At 39.9% G+C, this 16855-nt stretch overlaps 1 protein-coding gene across 1 annotated transcript in view; it reads right to left on the reverse strand.

The window, feature by feature from the left end:
* ARID5B (AT-rich interaction domain 5B) overlaps positions 1-12700 on the reverse strand; it is a 206240-nt gene extending 193540 nt beyond the window's left edge. Inside the window, exon 1 of the mRNA XM_006209104.4 lies at positions 12683-12700. The gene's annotated coding sequence lies outside the window, so the exon portion shown is untranslated. The remainder of the gene's footprint in view (positions 1-12682) is intronic.
* Between the last annotated feature and the right edge of the window lie 4155 nt (positions 12701-16855).

The following is a 16855-nucleotide window of genomic DNA, read 5'->3' on the forward strand; positions in this document are numbered from 1 at the left end:
AATAGGAGCTGGATGGGATGGAGTTGAGGAACAGGACAGATGGATACTGAGGAGGGAATGAGGGAAAACACTGAGAAGACAAAAAGAGATCTTTTCTTCAACATCTTTCCTTGTTGACGCTTCATTATTTTGGGCCTTTTTTCCTATTGAGCCAATAAGATGGCTGCTCCCTGAGGAAGGAATTTAATGGACTCGGCGGTAGAGCAAGCCCTTCCCAAGAGCCCTGACCACACATCTCCTCCTTCAGACTAGTGTTCCTCCAACTTCAGACACTGGCATGTTTTGTTTCTGACTTTTGCCTTATCAGTTTGCCACCTGTACTGTTTCTCCTCCTCATGGTAATTTATTCATTTATATAGACTCACTTTTAAAACTTTTGATGACCAAAAGAAAAAGTAGTGTCACTTGCAGTAAACAGAAGTTAATCATAAAAAAATATATAATGGAAACAAAAATACTGTTAAAAAGCTTTTTTTTGCCTCTATTTTTTTTCTTTTTAAAATTGAAGTGTAGTCAGTTTACAATGTTGTGTCAATTTCTGGTTTATAGTATAATTTTTCACTCATACATGTATATACATATATTCCTTTTCATATTCTTTTTCATTACAGGTTACTACAAGATATTGAATATAGTTGACTGTGCTATACAATAGAAACTTGTTGTTTATCTATTTTTATATATAGTAGTTAGTATCTGCACATCTGGAACTCCCAATTTATTCCTTCCAACTCCCTTACCCACCAGGTAACCATAAGTTTGTTCTCTATGTCTGTGAATCTGTTTCTGTTTTGTAAAAAAGTTAATTTGTGGTGTTTTTTTAGATTCCACATATAAGTGTTATCATATGGTTATTTTCTTTCTCTTCCTGGCTTACTTCACTCAGAATGATGATCTAAAAAGCTTTAAAAAATAAAAGTCAACAATCAAAAATAATTATTGATAAGCCTGAGAGATTCATACATTTCTACACTTAAAGTAAGTTCCTCGATGAGAAGAATGCATGTATTTATTAATAGTAATGGAGGGATTTTAACTCATTAGCGCTTACTTCCACCTAAAATCATATTGTCTACAGTTTGGGAAACAGACTTTTCTAGGAGCCCAAGAGGTATGCTGGGAAGAGCTCGGGATTTCTAACCAGACCACACTGAGTCCTGGCTCTTGCTGTCCTCTCACAGTAAAAGTAGGATGATAACACCCACTTTACAGGGCTCCTGTGATGCCAGAATGTAATCATACTGAAAAGTGTTTAGAGCCCATTTAGGCAATTTCGATTTTATTCTTCTCTACCGATAGGGTATTTGTAGACTATTTCATTTTAGAGTATTTTGCTCTAGTGGGGGAAAGGCATAACAAAATACAGAATCACAGAATTTGAGAAATGGAAGGGATTACTCAGAAAAAATAAACAAAATTTATGGGCTGCATTTATTTTCCATTCAAAATAAAAATAGCTTTATTGAATCCCACTGGAAAGATTGACTGTTTTACTTATACTATCTACTTCACTGACTGGAAGAGGTTACAGTTTACAGACATTCAGAGTTGACATCTGAAGCAGTTACACAGGTAGCATTCTGATCCTTTAGCTATACCTTTAAAGCCAGGCCAGTGGGTTGCATGGAACCTCTGGGCCCCATACCCTTGTTTAGTGACCCATTCCCCTCATCACTGATAAGGAAACTGAGACTCAGAGCTTCAAGTGTCCCCATGGTCTTAAAAAAGAAATTATATATAGTGACCACACAACATTTACCCAATGTCGGACCTCACTAAATGCTTAGTAGTAGCCCAATACCAACCCAATACTCATACAATTCTAGAATAACAGAATGCTCAGTATGGAAGGAATTTTAGAGCTCACCTAGTTCACGGGTAGCATTAAGGAGTAACACTGGTCTGGGCGGCACAGGGAGAAACAGAGAGATCAAACTATCTGGAATGGGACTGCGCCCTAACTGCTCTCATGTGACTTTGGACCCAGAGTTGCCAGATCTGACTTCTAAAGAGAAGACAGAAATTTGGGTTTCTGGATTTTCCTGTGAAAATTTCTTAGTCTTTTGGCAACAAAGCAACTGAACTCCCCTCCCTCCTCTCTGCCCACCCCCACTCCCAAAACAGGAGACTAAAACCTCTAAGTAGGTCCAATAAGAAGTGTACGGTTTCCATCTACTCTGAGTGTTCCATCTACTCTATTGATGTCTTTTATCTGGTCCAACCGTCTCCTGTCCAAGATGAGGAAATGGAGTCCCAGAAAGAAGTGACTCAACCAAGGTCATATTAGAAAACTCTCCTCTAAAACTGCCTATGAAAAGCTGACAGAATCATTCATTTTTAAAAGTATGATGGGATAAAACTGGAATCTGATAATCTAGAGAGCAGTAATTCCGAGCACAGCTTTTTGTTTAATAGTCTGTAACCTATATTATCCAAGCTGGTGAACACATGTAGTTAAGAAAGTGAGCCACTGCAATAGTTGGTAGGGAGGGTTTAAAAATTCAGTGGAAGTATTTGTTGGTGCAGGGTGTTCCCAGAGATGAGTTCCTATTACAAAATCATGGACTAGCAGTTAATGCAATATGGAAATATGTTTACCCATGGTCTCAGAGAAAAAGTTGAGTGAGATAATGAGTATCACTTACAATTCCACGGAAGGAAAATCCATGCATGTTTTGCATTAGTCTTGGAGGATGGATAAATGAATAGATGATTCATTTATTAGTGCCAAAAATAATGACTGACCTCTTATGGGAACTAGTCATGATTCAGACACTGAGTATACGGCATGAATAGGAAAAAAAAAATTCCCTGCCCTAATGTGACATATCTTAATGGGTTGAATGATCTGCTTAGGCAATTCTCAACTGCCTAAATAATGGTTCAGCTCTCCCATCCTTTTTAGTCATGCCGACAAGAAAAGGAAAGTTGATGGTGGTATTGGGAACAAAGAGCTGGCTCTTTTGCTCCTAGGCCAATATTCCATTGCCATGGTAATGATATGCTCGCTGGTCTGGATTATGGCATAGACTTTTATATTTTTAATCAAAGCCCTAAAAATACCAGGAGGTGAAAGATGCTATTGACGGGACAAGGCAGGGGAACTGATATCAATTTACTTCTTTGTTGCCCATGCCTCACTTAAAAAAACATCTGAAACCCAGCACAAACAGGGTGTGCACCTAAATTAAGCCTGTGGTCAGCTTTACTGGGGAGACGACACGTTTCTGTAAGTGATTCGTCTTCAGCCCTGTTGGCTCTGGCAGATTTATAGGGATTATATTTTCACACACAGATTGTCCTTGAACAATTTCTCCACTACCTGGAACATTGCTCCCTCCTCCCTGCCCCCAGTCAGATGTGCCCATCTGCTGTCTACATCCAGATTTTTTTCTTTAATAACAAAGTAATTGTTGACATTGTAAGAAAAATCCAATTCTTGGTTGATGTTTACTGTTTCAGGGGGTCTCTCTTTGGGGAGAAAATCAGCAGCAGATAGAGTTGCACATTCCTGACATTGGGGCCAGCTCCCTCTAAAGCCTGCATTACCATGAAACAACTGCGCTGCCCTTTCCAGCTGGTTCTCTTTTCTTTCTTGGGAAGGATCAAGAGAGACTAATGCATTTTGTCCTTTACCCTCCCTCTAAGGGCTGTGTCTTGGAGCAATGTCAGCAGAGGGTCGAGGGGAAGATGGTCAATGAGGTTAACAACCCCTGAGCTAAACTTCCATGCCCACTTCCCATTTGCTTGGTGATACTGTGACCTTGCACAGGTCACTTCTTAAACATATCAGTTCCCTGACAATATTGGGAACTCAGAAGGCATCATGAGTATCAGACCTCTGCTGGCATCCCAGATGCTGACTCCCAGCCAGCTGGCTGGACTTTATAAAGATTTGGTCCAGGGTGGCCACTGTCTTCTAGGAACGTGCCAGCTGATGGTATGAAGACTGATCCCTTTAGTAAATTTCATTGCAGCAAAGTCTCTCCTAAATTGGCCTAGCTGGATAAAAGCTAATCTTAATTAAGAGACAACTAGAAAAATGATTAGGAAAAAGAGCTTTAGAATCGGTAATCCTTGATTTGTATCCCTATTCTAGCAGTTTCCAGCTTCAGGACAAGTTACTTAAATTCTCTGAGGCTGGCTTTCCTGTTGGTAAAAAATAAAATTAAAAAAAACAAAATCTCCTCCACAATACATCATGGAGTTGTCATGCCAGCATAAAGTTTAAATGAGATGATGGGTATAAAAACACTCAAAACAGTGGCCCTGAATCAATGAGTATTCAATAAAAGGTAATTTTCAATCTTGGTATAAATTCTAAGTTAGGGGATATTTTCAGCAAATACATTTTAAATTAAGGAAGCCCAGTTAACAAAAGCTTCATGAGTAGGCCCTTGTGGGACTTGCTGTAACAAAAAGGTAAGAATATTTCAGAATTGCTGTATTACTTATTTATTGGAAGAGGCTGCTTTAAAAATGATTTTAAAAGTTTTGAGCAAAATGCTTTGACGACTAACTCAAGAGTAGGGTCTCTACTCCCCTTGAAGCCTTGTTTACATATTAAGTCCTTATTTCATAATTGGTGCAAAGGTACATTTTACTTTAGTTCCCTCCGAGGGGTGATATATTCTGAATCTGCAGTGTCTGGATTCCTGAGACTTTACTGCTAACCAAGATCTCAACTTCAGAGATCCTGCATATGTGAAACCTGAAATAATGTAGTCTTATATCCAGTAAGGTTGACCTAGACTATGCCCTGTTGATGATGTGATTTTGAGGCTCGAGTCTTGGTGCTGGTCTTCAGGAAGATAAGAAAATAATGGTAATACCTCCTGTATCTGTGGAAATGATTTCATTTATGCTCACAACAATCCCGTGTGGCAGAAAGAAACACATATTATTTCCCATATTTTACAGTTGAGGAAATTGAGGATTGGAGAGTAAATCACTTGCCTCGTGACACTTGCTTCAGTGGTTTATGAACCTTTATGTAGCTATTTAGTTGCAGAACCCTTTCAGAAACTAAAATGTTTTCTGTTAGAGAGAAAAATGAACCAGAGAACAGCCTACAAGCCTCTTGCCCTCCTGTCCTGTCCTGACATTCAGTGATCCCAAATCTGAGGTGGAATGCAGCCTTCTTTGACAATGACCATGGTAGCACTAGCAGGTGGTTATGCGAGTGTAGAGCTCTTTGATTCTAGATTTCTGCCTGGCCTCGAAATCTAGTAAGAATTACGGAGGCGAGAGCTGCCTACCTAATACTGATGGAGCTGCCTTAGTGGGTGAAACGCTGACCCTGAAGGTAATTTGGCACAGTGCTGCAGACTGATAGGTTCTGCTCCCTGCTCACCACTGGTTTCAATTTTGTTTCTTGCCTACTTGATGTACTTGGAGCATGGTATAGTCTATAAAAGAGGAACAGCCTTAGTGTTGGGTGCTGCTGGCACACAGAGATGGGGTGGGGAACAAAACCCGTGTTACTAAATGAGGAAATAGCAAAGTAGCCAGTGGGACATGAAGGGCAATTTTATAACATCCTTTTGGCCGTCTCCAAGATAGATCAGAATCCTTTCGAAGTAATGACATTGCATAGTTGTATCTCTTCTACTGGTTTCAAAAACTGACACACAGGAGGAATGGAATGTAGGTAGCTAGAGAGATAGGCATAATCATCTGCCATTGCTGAGTGCTTTATGGATTACAAAGCACCTCCATATATATATATACATATGCTCATTTTACTGAAACCTAGTTAGTGCTTCAACAATGTCTTGAATGAATAAATCAGTGACTTTGGCTGCAAAGTAGGTATCTTTATCCTTACTTTACAAATAAGGAAACTGAGAGATTAGGTGATATGCCTGAGGTCATGCAAGTGGATAAATGTTATCTGAATCTGGTGACTTTTCCATTACATCAGTGGGTGCTTTCATTGCCACCTTTGTTACTGCATCGCAGAAGCAGATTTTTTTATGCTGCAAAGAGGCTTAAGCCATGTCTATTCTATGCTCTTCTGTCTATAAAGAGTTTAAACTCCTCTTATAGGAGCCCATTCCACTGCTGAAAACTAAATTTGGAGTTCTAAGAATGTACTTTTCTAAGTCTTCATCTCTTCCTCTCACTCCTTGAGGGAGCTCATCTACTCATGTGGCTTCATCCACAATCTGCATGGAGGTGACTCTAGAACTGTATCTTGGTACAGTTATTGTCTCTCCAATCCAAGTTTGTGAAACCAGGTGCCAAACAGGCATTTCTGTTCAGAGATTTCACAGACATCAATAACTCAGCATGTTCCAAATGGAATCCTTAACCTTTGTCTTCATCACATGCTCCTCCATCTATACTTCTGTCCTGGAAGAATGGCATCACCACCTGCTCTAGATTATCAATGGCATCATTACTGCTCCCAGACTAGAAACTCGGGACTCCAGTCTTTCTCTCATTCCCAGTATTCAAACTGGAACTGTGGAGGACAACATAATTACTCCCTCCCCCAATATTTACTACGCTGTTTACTCTTTCCATCTCTGCAGGACCTCTTTCTCTGTAGGACCACCTCTCAGTGGCAGGGATATATTCCAACTCCATTGGCCGCAGGCTTGGCCACATGAATTGATCAGGCCAATGGAATGTGAGCAGCCGTGTACCACACTATATCTGAGCAAAAGCTCTAAGAACCATTGCTTTTTTTCCTTCTGTCATAAGAATGAAATGTCGCAGGGAGAAAATTTTTGCAAGTGAAACTGACAAAGGCTTGAGCTCCAAAATATATAAGCAGCTCATACGACTCAATAAGAAAAAAATAAACAACCCAATCCAAAAATGGGCAGAAGACCTAAACAAGCAATTCTCCAAGGAAGACATACAAATGATCAAGAAGCACATGAAAAAATGTTTAATATCACTAATTATCAGAGAAATGCAAATCAAAACTACAATGAGGTATCATCTCACACCAGTCAGAATGGCCGTCATTCAAAAATCCACAAATCACAAATGCTGGAGAGGCTGTGGAGAAAGGGGAACCCTCCTACACTGCTGGTGGGAATGCAGTTTGGTGCAGCCACTATGGAAAACAGTGTGGAGATTCCTCAACAGACTAGGAATAGACTTACCATATGACCCAGGAATCCCACTCCTGGGCTTGTATCCAGAAGGAAATCTACTTCAGGATGACACCTGCACTCCAATGTTCATAGCAGCACTATTTACAATAGCCAAAACATGGAAACAGCCTAAATGTCCATCAACAGGTGACTGGATAAAGAAGAGGTGGTATATTTATACAATGGAATACTACTCAGCCATAAAAACCGACAACATAACGCCATTTGCAGCAACATGGATGCTCCTAGAGAATGTCATTCTAAGTGAAGTAAGCCAGAAAATGAAAGAAAAATACCATATGAGATCGCTCATATGTGGAATCTAAAGACTCATGGACAGAGAATACAGACTTGTGGTTACCAGGGGGGTAGAGGGTGGGAAGGGATAGACTGGGATTTCAAAATTGTAGAATAGATAAACAAGATTACACTGTATAGCACAGGGAAATATACACAAAATGTTATGATAAATCACAGAGAAAAAAATGTGACAACGAGTGTGTATATGTCCATGAATGACTGAAAAATTGTGCTGAACACTGGAATTTGACACAACATTGTAAAATGATTATAAATCAGTAAAAAAATGTTAAAATAAATAAATAAATAAATAAATAAATAAATAAGCACCTAAAAAAAAAAAAAAGAATGAAATGTCGCAAATAGGGGCTGATCTCTGAGCCTGGGTGCTAGAATAGAGAAGACTCAGCGAGCAGAGCTGCAGCTGTCCTGCAGCTGACATGTAATATGAGTGAGAAATAAACCTTTATCATCGTGAGCCATGAGACTGTTCTGGTCGTTTCTTACTGATGCAGAGCCAAACTATGTGCTATCTGGGGCTGGGTAAGGAGCAATTAATTGTTACTGGAGGACGGAAAGATGGCAACCCATGTTATGTGACGGTAAAACAACATAATATGCAGAGGTAAAAGATGTCATCTGCGATTACTTGGAAGTATGGGGGTTTGGGAAACAGAAGAATATTGCCATGCCTTGGTTCTACTGGCTGCATTAGAAGAGAAAGAGAACTTGAAAATGAACTAGCAGATTGACAAGCAAAATCAAAAGGGCCTATTTAAGCCTCCAATTTGCAGAACTTATGGAAAATGGAAGCATTTGCCATCTACACTGACAAAACACAGAACTGAGAAGGCCTTGAGTGACAAACTCAAATTAAAACCTAGTCTCTTACAACAGTACAAGTTATGTGATTAGAATGATTATTTTTTAGTGCTGCTTACTGGGCAATTGTGGTTTTTAAATAAATTTTAAAATTAAAAAATTTTATTGAGGTATAATTGAAGGGCAATTGCTTTTGGCCAACCATCTCTTTCTCTTTTAGTCCTTTATCCAAGTTTTATTTGAAAATAGAACTCTGCCCTTAGAGATTCTTGATAATCTGTTTTTATTCACAAATGATAGGGACTATAACATGATACTAATTTATTCAACAAACACTTATTAAACACTTGCTATGAGTGAGTGCTAGGCAATCAGGATGCATTAACAAACAAAATCTTCTGTTGTGATAAAGCTTGCAATCTAGTGTAGGTGAAAGACATACAAAGCAAAAAGAAAGTAGACTCTGGAAATTGGTGGAAGAATAGGAGAGATGGTCAGACTGGAGTCGACTAAAGAGGAGATGGCACTTGAAGACACTTTTCAAGAAGCTTAAAAAGTGGCAGTAGAAAGGTAAGTATTAATATGATGAAGATGTTAGGGTATTGGGTCATTGAGGCTTTTTGCATCTTTATTGTTTTATTTATTTTAAAGATGAGAGAGATAATGAATTTTGTGTGTGTGTGTGTGTGCTCAAGGAATAATCTACAGTGAAGGAGAAATGGGAGACGCAAGAAGAGGGGTAACTGACGAAGCTTTGCCACTTAAGTCATAATATGTCCTTGGACAAATCATTTCAATTCTGGGTCTTGGTTTCCCTATTTCTAAAATAAGGAGTTTGGACCAGCTCAGTAGTTTCCAAACACTACTCAGGGGTCTTTGTGGCCATTTACTTGAGTTTTATTTTAAAGCACATTTCTATTCAATTTTAAGAATTACAATAACAAAAAGTCATATTCCCCCAAATTCTGTATGTTAGAGTCTATCAATCCTTTTATTTATGTGGCCAGGTTACCTTGTGTTTGTGAAGACTCTGGAAGAGAGGATCTTCTGACATTGGAAGCTGTAAAATGAAGTTTCCTGACTGTATTTTTAAAAATATAAAACTGTTACTATTTTACACTCCTTATATGTGTGAGAAATGATGTTCTCAGTAACAACAAACTAGATGCTGAGGCAGATGTAGGACTGTTAACTATTATTCATAATCCCAAATTTCAGTATTTTGGGTTTATCAAATCAGTCCTATCATTCTTATTCACTGATTTTACAAAAGATAAATGTTAAAATTAGGACTATTTCTTGCTGGCTTTTAAATAAATTTATACCAGTGAAATACTGTTAAAACCTAATTTGTATGCTGGAGTTCTACATATGATTTCATTAACAAAATATTTAAAGTTTGAAAGCTGTAGAATAGGATAATCTCTAAAATTCCTTTAAGCTCCATCAAACCTACAGTTCTGTTGACCTAACAACATAACCCGGATTTATAGGATAATTGCCAACTTCCCACTTTACTTTGCACTTGGAGCAAGTTTTTGAAGCAACAAGAAGATGGAAAAAAATGGTTGCATGTGGAGGAGGGAAAATTGAACTGCACTTATTTGAAACCAACTCAGCCCCTCTAGAAAATACACTAAAGAACCAGTGGCCAGCTTTAAATTACTGCTCCCTATAGTGAATTAGGAAATGGATTCCCCTTAGCAGGCCATATCTGTCTCTTGTAAATGACTCTAATTCAGTTGGTCACATGGAAATAAAAAGGCATCCAGGGGCTGTTTTGAACTGTACCAAACTCAATTCTACTGTTATCTAACCCAACCCCTAATTTTCAAACTGTCAGTGGGTAAGTATATGCTTTTTTGCTTTCTCTGAATTTGCATAAACTCCAGTAATCTTTTTTTTTTTCAGTTGATAACAGTGTTTGTGTTAAAATCACACCTTCTTTTGATTTCTTGCATGCATATAGGCTTTTCTCCTGTTTGTGGACATAAGTGCTTTTATCTCACTCTGCAATCAGTCACAACCCAGGGTGGAGGCAGGGAATGTTTGGTACAATATTTCCTATATAAACAGTTTCATAAATATGGCTCTAATTTTGATGTATGATCAGTTTAGAAATAGGCAAACACATTTGAATATACATCCTGTACATGACAACAGCAATGTGAAACTGATACACAAAAGAATTTTCTTTTTTTCTTTTCTTTTTTCTTTTTTTTGGCTATAGTGATTTCTCCAGCCCTCCCTCAACCAGACAAATCAGCTTCATTTCCAAGCTTTTAAGTGAAAATGCCTGCTTTGATAGAGTTCCCAAATTGATAAAAATATATGTAGTCAAATAGAATTTTTTTTAATGGTCAAGTTGTCCCCTGGCACACACACTCCATCTTAGTCTGAATACAAATAAAAGCAGCCCAAATTGAAGAGGATTTAAAATTTTCCAACGTAGCTGTGAAATAGAATTGGAAGTGGCAGGAGTAGACACACGGCTCAGGGAGATTCTAGATGCATTTGTTCTGTGTGAGAAAAAAAGCACTTGATTCACTGAGTCCTGCTTGACTGCCCGGGTGGGAGGAGCAGCTTTGTCCCTCTGGCTGGTCGCAAGCGGCCCAGGTGTGGGTTAGCCTTGACCAGGCAGCCCAGTGGTGCTGGTGCCTCTGCTTTTCTCTCTTTCCCACAGTACAACTTTGGGGATGAACAATGGGAACTCAGTGAATGCATTTGTAATTTGGCTACTTGAAGTTTCTACCATTCACCGCGAACAGAGATGCTTTCTTAAAAGTATCTCCACAGTCCTACCACCCTAATATCAGTACTATTTATTGTGAATTTACTAAATACCAGAATTTACAGATACCAGCTAAAACAACATATGAGGTTGACACTATTATTAATATCCTTGTTTTTCTGAAAAGGAAACTGAGGCTTAGAGACACCATGTAATCCAGCTAAAATCTTCTATTTAAGGAGTGGCCTAGCTGGGATTAAAGCCCACTTTAAGAGCTAATGTTCTTCACTTCAAACTGCCTCCCAGCCCTACTAAATAAACATTTAAAAAAATTTTTCCATGTTTTATCTGTCTTTGTAATAAATATGTATAATTTTCCTTATGTGAGTGGGGAGGATATAGCTCAGTGGTAGAGTGCTTACTTAGCATACATAAGGTCCTGGGTTCAATCCCCTGTACCTCCATTAAATAAATAAAAACCTAATTGCCTCCCCTACCAAAAAATTTTTTTTCTTATGTGAAATTAGAGTGAATACACACACACACACACACACACACACACAGAGAGAGAGAGAGAGAGACAGACAGACAGACAGACAGACAGACATCAGAATATGTTAAAATTGGAATATTGGAATATTTGAAATATTTTTAAATCATCTTAAGAATTTTTTGATCTTGCTTGTATAGTCTTCATTACTATTTCATTACTATGATTTTTGTCATTTTTTGACTATTTTTTTTTAAATGGAGGTACCAGGGATTGAATCCAGGTCCTCAAGCGTTCTAAGCGTGTGCTCTACCACCACGCTATTACCCTCCCCACCCCTCCTCCGATTTTGCCAAGTTCATATTAAAAAATGTATTTACTGTGCGATTTCACATTATGTGCTAGGCATTTTGTTCTCTGCCCACCCCTCAAAAAAGGAAATTGTTAGATGCATGTACTATTATCTCCATCTTATAGATGTGGAAGTTGAGAGTCACAGGATTTAAGTTATTAACCTAAGATTACATACGTGGTCAGTGTCTGGTCTGACTCCATACCCTGGCTCTTTTCACTACCTAAGAGCTGCCTTCAGAAATTAGCAAATCAGAAATCAAAAATTAGCAAATCAGAATGTCCAATACTTGGGGCATGGAGAGGTATTGTACCCTTTGTGGACAATAAATTTACTGTGTTGATGGCATGGAGAGGTATTGTACCCTTTGTGGACAATAAATTTACTGTGTTGATGGCAGCTGAATGTAACAATGAGCACTGATTTTCTTCCCAATGAAGGCCTATCATATAGACCACAATGATAGGATGTGCACATGGGTGGGTGACCCAGTGATCACGATGGATTTGGGCAGATTTATCCAGGCCCAGTGGTCTGTCAAACAGTATAAGTTTGTGGGGTCTAGGTAGGCTTTAGGTCTCGTGGGGTCTGCTCTGGGGACAGAAGGAGAGAAGGACATCAGATGCAGAAGGAGGCATCTTGAACATCAGACTTCAGTGCCTCATCTGGTGGGGGTGGTGTATATGCTGATGGGAGATCCCCACCACCACCAAACAGTTTAGAAATCCTATTTCTACAAATGCCAAGTCCTAGCTCTCCTTTTCTCATCCCTTCCCCTTCTTGGTTTCTTCTCTGTCTTAAAGCAGCTATCTTCATCAGTTCAGGCTGTTGTAACAAAAATAAATATCTAGATTCTGTGTCTGGGGAGAGCATGCTACCTGCTTCATAGACAGCCAGCCGTCCCCTCATGGTGTCCTCATGTGGCAGAGAGCAGAAAGCCAGAGCAACCTCTCATGTCTCTTTCCTACAAGGGCATGAATCCCACTCACAAGGGCCCCACCCTCAAGACCTATTATCGCCCAAGGGCTCCACCTCCTACACCATCACACTGGGGATTATGATTTTAAATGTGAATTTTGGCAGGTGGGACACCTTCAGTCCATGACAGTGGGGTTTCCCAATATGTGCTGTGGCAATGACTGGTGGTATATCTGACTTAATTTTTAGGAGTACCCTGGTGAACATTTAAAAAATTTTAGTAGTTATGTACTTAATTTATATATATTTTCAAATATATATGGCAGCTTATTAATCAGTGACTTTGACCAATATTATTGCTTAGGATGAAGCTAAATTAAAGTAAAAAAGTTAATCATCTAAAGAAAAATATTTTAAAAAATAATAATATGGGTTGTACTAGAATGTGCAAAAATCCTGAAGGTGGTTTGTGAGGCAAGGAAGTTTGGGCAACACTGCTTAAAAGATGTTACCTCCTTCCCTCTCCTCTCATTCTGCACTGCCAGCCCAGTCTGTTACTCCAGCACTGTGCTTTCATAATCTTTCTGGCTGAAACCCTGTCTCTCTTGCCCTTGGAATCCACAACTTTTCTGCCTCAGCACTTGGCACAGCGCCCAGCACAGAGTAGGAAGTTCAGCTGGGATCCTCAGTTTCTCTGCTTGTAACACTACAAGCTGGCCAACCTGTGGCCTGCCCCTGGGCTCTGTCTCCTAGCTCAAGTTCTGGGATCCAGGGCTCTCAAAGTCTGATCTTCTGCTAAAAGAAGGAAACAAGAGACAGAAATAGAACAAGAAATCTTGAACAGAGATAAAAGGCTTTTTGATATTTGCATGAAATATGCTTCTTAAAGAGGAACTATTTTTATAGTATTATCTATAAGAGATTATAGGCAAAAATTAATTTTCTAAGTCTTTATAGTTAAAACAGTCTGTGCACAGAAGGAATTTAAATTCCTCTTTTAATAAAAAACCGTGCATTGTCCTGCAGGCAAATGGCTAGGTTTTTTTTTTTTTTAATGTGATTATTTTGTGATTTCTGAGGCCAAGAGAAATTTGTAAAATGCTGTAAAGACTGCTGTGCTTAGCTCACTGCATTCCAGACTGTGCCTATACTTCCTCATAAACGATTATTTGGGGGTGGAGGGGAGAAAGGCAGAAATATTACAATATAGCAATTCAATAAAGTATTATAAAACCATAAAATACAGTGAGAATAGGAACTAAGGCGTTTTTAGGTGAAGGAACTAAGAGACAGACGAGGCAGGACGAACTGCCTGAGCTAAATGAACAGGAGACCAATAATTGAGCTTAGAACTAAGGGTCGAACCAAAGGCATCTGAAGTGTTAATTTATTAAATAACCCTTTGCTTTCATGGCTTACAATAAAAAAATATTTGTGGTCAGGAAAGTTAGGAGACAGGAAGTTGAAGTCTTCTAAACCCATTTCTGTGCTTGGAACGAAACCAAACCTTTATCCAATCATAAACCGTATGTGTTTATCTGCAAGGGAACGGAGAAGGGGAGAGAGAGGGGAGCAGTATTTGATTTCTATTTAAAGTACCTCTTTTCGCCCTGGATTTTGGTGCTAACGGGGTGTCTGCATGCAGCTTAGAGGAGACGGTTGTCTCCCCTGCCTTGATCCACACACCCACCCTCTGAGCTGGTGTGCGTGTGTTGGCTCAGTTTCCCTGCTGTGGTGAAAATTCACAGGGAAGTAGGGAGCGGTTTAATGATCAAAGCTGAACTTGATCTTTATCAAAAGGATCCTTTCCATCCTGGAAATCTGAGCATTTGAAAATAGTTTAGATCCAAGAGAGAGACTACCCAACTGTCCGCACAGGACAGCTTGAAAAGAGACTGGGGCAAGTCACCAAACATGACCTGCCTTCAACTCAATGGCCTGAGAACAATGGGTTTGAGAGCGAGCTGCTGCCCTTGGGCTCTTTTCAACAGTGCTGGATCCTGGGCTAGTCTCAGTGAAGAATTTGATGAGGAATACCCTCAAGGGCCAGGACAAAAATATGAATTTCTTCCATGGCTGGATATTTCTAATATCTTTATTTGATGGATGAAGAAACTGAGACTCTACGTAGCAAAATGGCTTGCTGTGGTCGGTACCCATTGAGGAAGGAGACTCGTTGAGTCCTTGTTGAGAGCAGAGTGATCTTGAGCAAGTGATTTAAGCTCTCTAAACCTTAGTTTCCCCATCTTTAGAGTGGGGTTCATGGTAGGTTGCACTTCCATGGGTTGTTTTGGAATGTCTAAGTTCTTAATTCCTAGCCCAGGGCTGAATGTGGTATAATTTTACCTTCTTTACAAGGAGCTACCTCTTTTTTTTTTCTTCCAAAGCTTGGGGAAGTAATATTTGTAGATTTTACATAATCTGCTCACTCTTCACTTAGAGGCCTTCTGGGGCAAGGTTGGTCAGAGGTGATATGGGAATAAAACTGGGGAGCTAAGGGACTTAAATCTGCAAAGTGCTATCATGTACCAGGCACTTTACATTCTCAATCTGAATTGGAGATAATGAGCCTCCAATAAGTTATGTGATCTAACCTAGGTAGCACAGCCAGCAGCAGCCCAGGTCCCAAACCAGGTGGCTCTTGTCTCAAGAGTCTAGGCTTTTCCACTTGCAGTGCATTATCTTTGGCCGTAGGATGAACGTGCTGGTGGTGGAGGGAGACTAGGAGGGAGTACCCTGGGACATCAGGCATAGCTCAAGTGGTGTGAGATTTCCTCTTGATCAGCTACCAAGAAAGGTGCATTGTGAGTCAGATCTCCTGCCATACAAGGAACATTCAGATTCCGTATTTGGTTCATGGGGGTGATGCCCTGGAGGTTACTGTACACACACACACACACACACACACACACACACACACACACACACGGTGTCTCTTGACTGAGCATCACTTAGAAGCCTGGTTTAGATGCTCTAAGAATATGGCTCTATTTCACTCACACGAGCCCAATCAGATGGGCGTTTTGGCATAGTGACATATAGACATTATGTGCCTTGCAGTGTCAAGACTGAAGCTGCTGTTTTCAGTTACTTCATTTCATTACCTTCGAACAGCGTGAGGAAAGAGCCTGTGGTGGGAACGAGATAGCACAGTGCTCAGGAGGCCCATGTGGCCTTCGGACCAGTTGGATTGACCTAGAAGGAAACTCCTTTTAATGGTTACTGGCATTTTCTCCCTTTTACTGGAATGTGGCACATCAGCCTGGTCCAGGGGACATTTGAGAGACTGGGAAGACTTGGGCAGGACCTGGTGACAGTCACCAGGGCTGTATAGTGAGTGGGCTTTGGAACTGGTTATTCCTGAAGATTAAATGAGAACATGTTTGTAAAGAAGTAGCAAATTAGAGGCAGGATCTAGCCCAGGGATGGCCTGCAAGGTGTTCTAAAATGTTTCAACTAGTTGCCAACTTTTAAAAATTTTGAGATACCACTAAAATATCTATCTTCATCTTTTCCTTCCCCAAATATAAAATTCATTATGCAAAGTTTTTCTCTGAAAATTCATTAAATCTGACAGCCCAGGACCTTTGTTCCCATGGTATAAGAATGAACTCAAGATAAACAGCAGCTACCATCTTAGAAAGAACATGTAGGTTCCAGTTTTTCTCAGTTGCCTGCACTCCTTACAGTCCACTTTGTTCATCTGGTTACAGTGTGGAGACTGGCATATAGTCACAGTGCTATGCTCAGCAGCCAAGAGGAATGTACAGAAAGTAGCAGGGGCAGGATCTGAACCCTGTTAGTCTGACCCCAGAACAAGCAGGGTTACTGCCTGTTCTCTGGCCTAACGATTCCAAGTGTGGTCCAAATACCAGCAGTCCCAGCATCACCTGGAGCTTGTCAGGCAGGCAGAACCTCGGCCCCACCCTAGACCTCCCAAATCAGAATATGCATTTTCACTAGCGCCCTAGGTGATTCAACTGCACGCAACAGACTGAGAACCACTTGCTCTGCAGTGCTTATTAGTGATGGAATGTTTGGATGTTCAGCTTTATACATAAGGCCAGGGTAGTAAATGAAAGACGGGCCTGGGAATTGAGAATGGAATTCAAGTATATTTGCTTTGTGACTTT

Source organism: Vicugna pacos, chromosome 11, assembly GCF_048564905.1.
Source record: "Vicugna pacos chromosome 11, VicPac4, whole genome shotgun sequence".
In the NCBI taxonomy this organism is placed as follows: Eukaryota; Metazoa; Chordata; class Mammalia; order Artiodactyla; family Camelidae; genus Vicugna; species Vicugna pacos.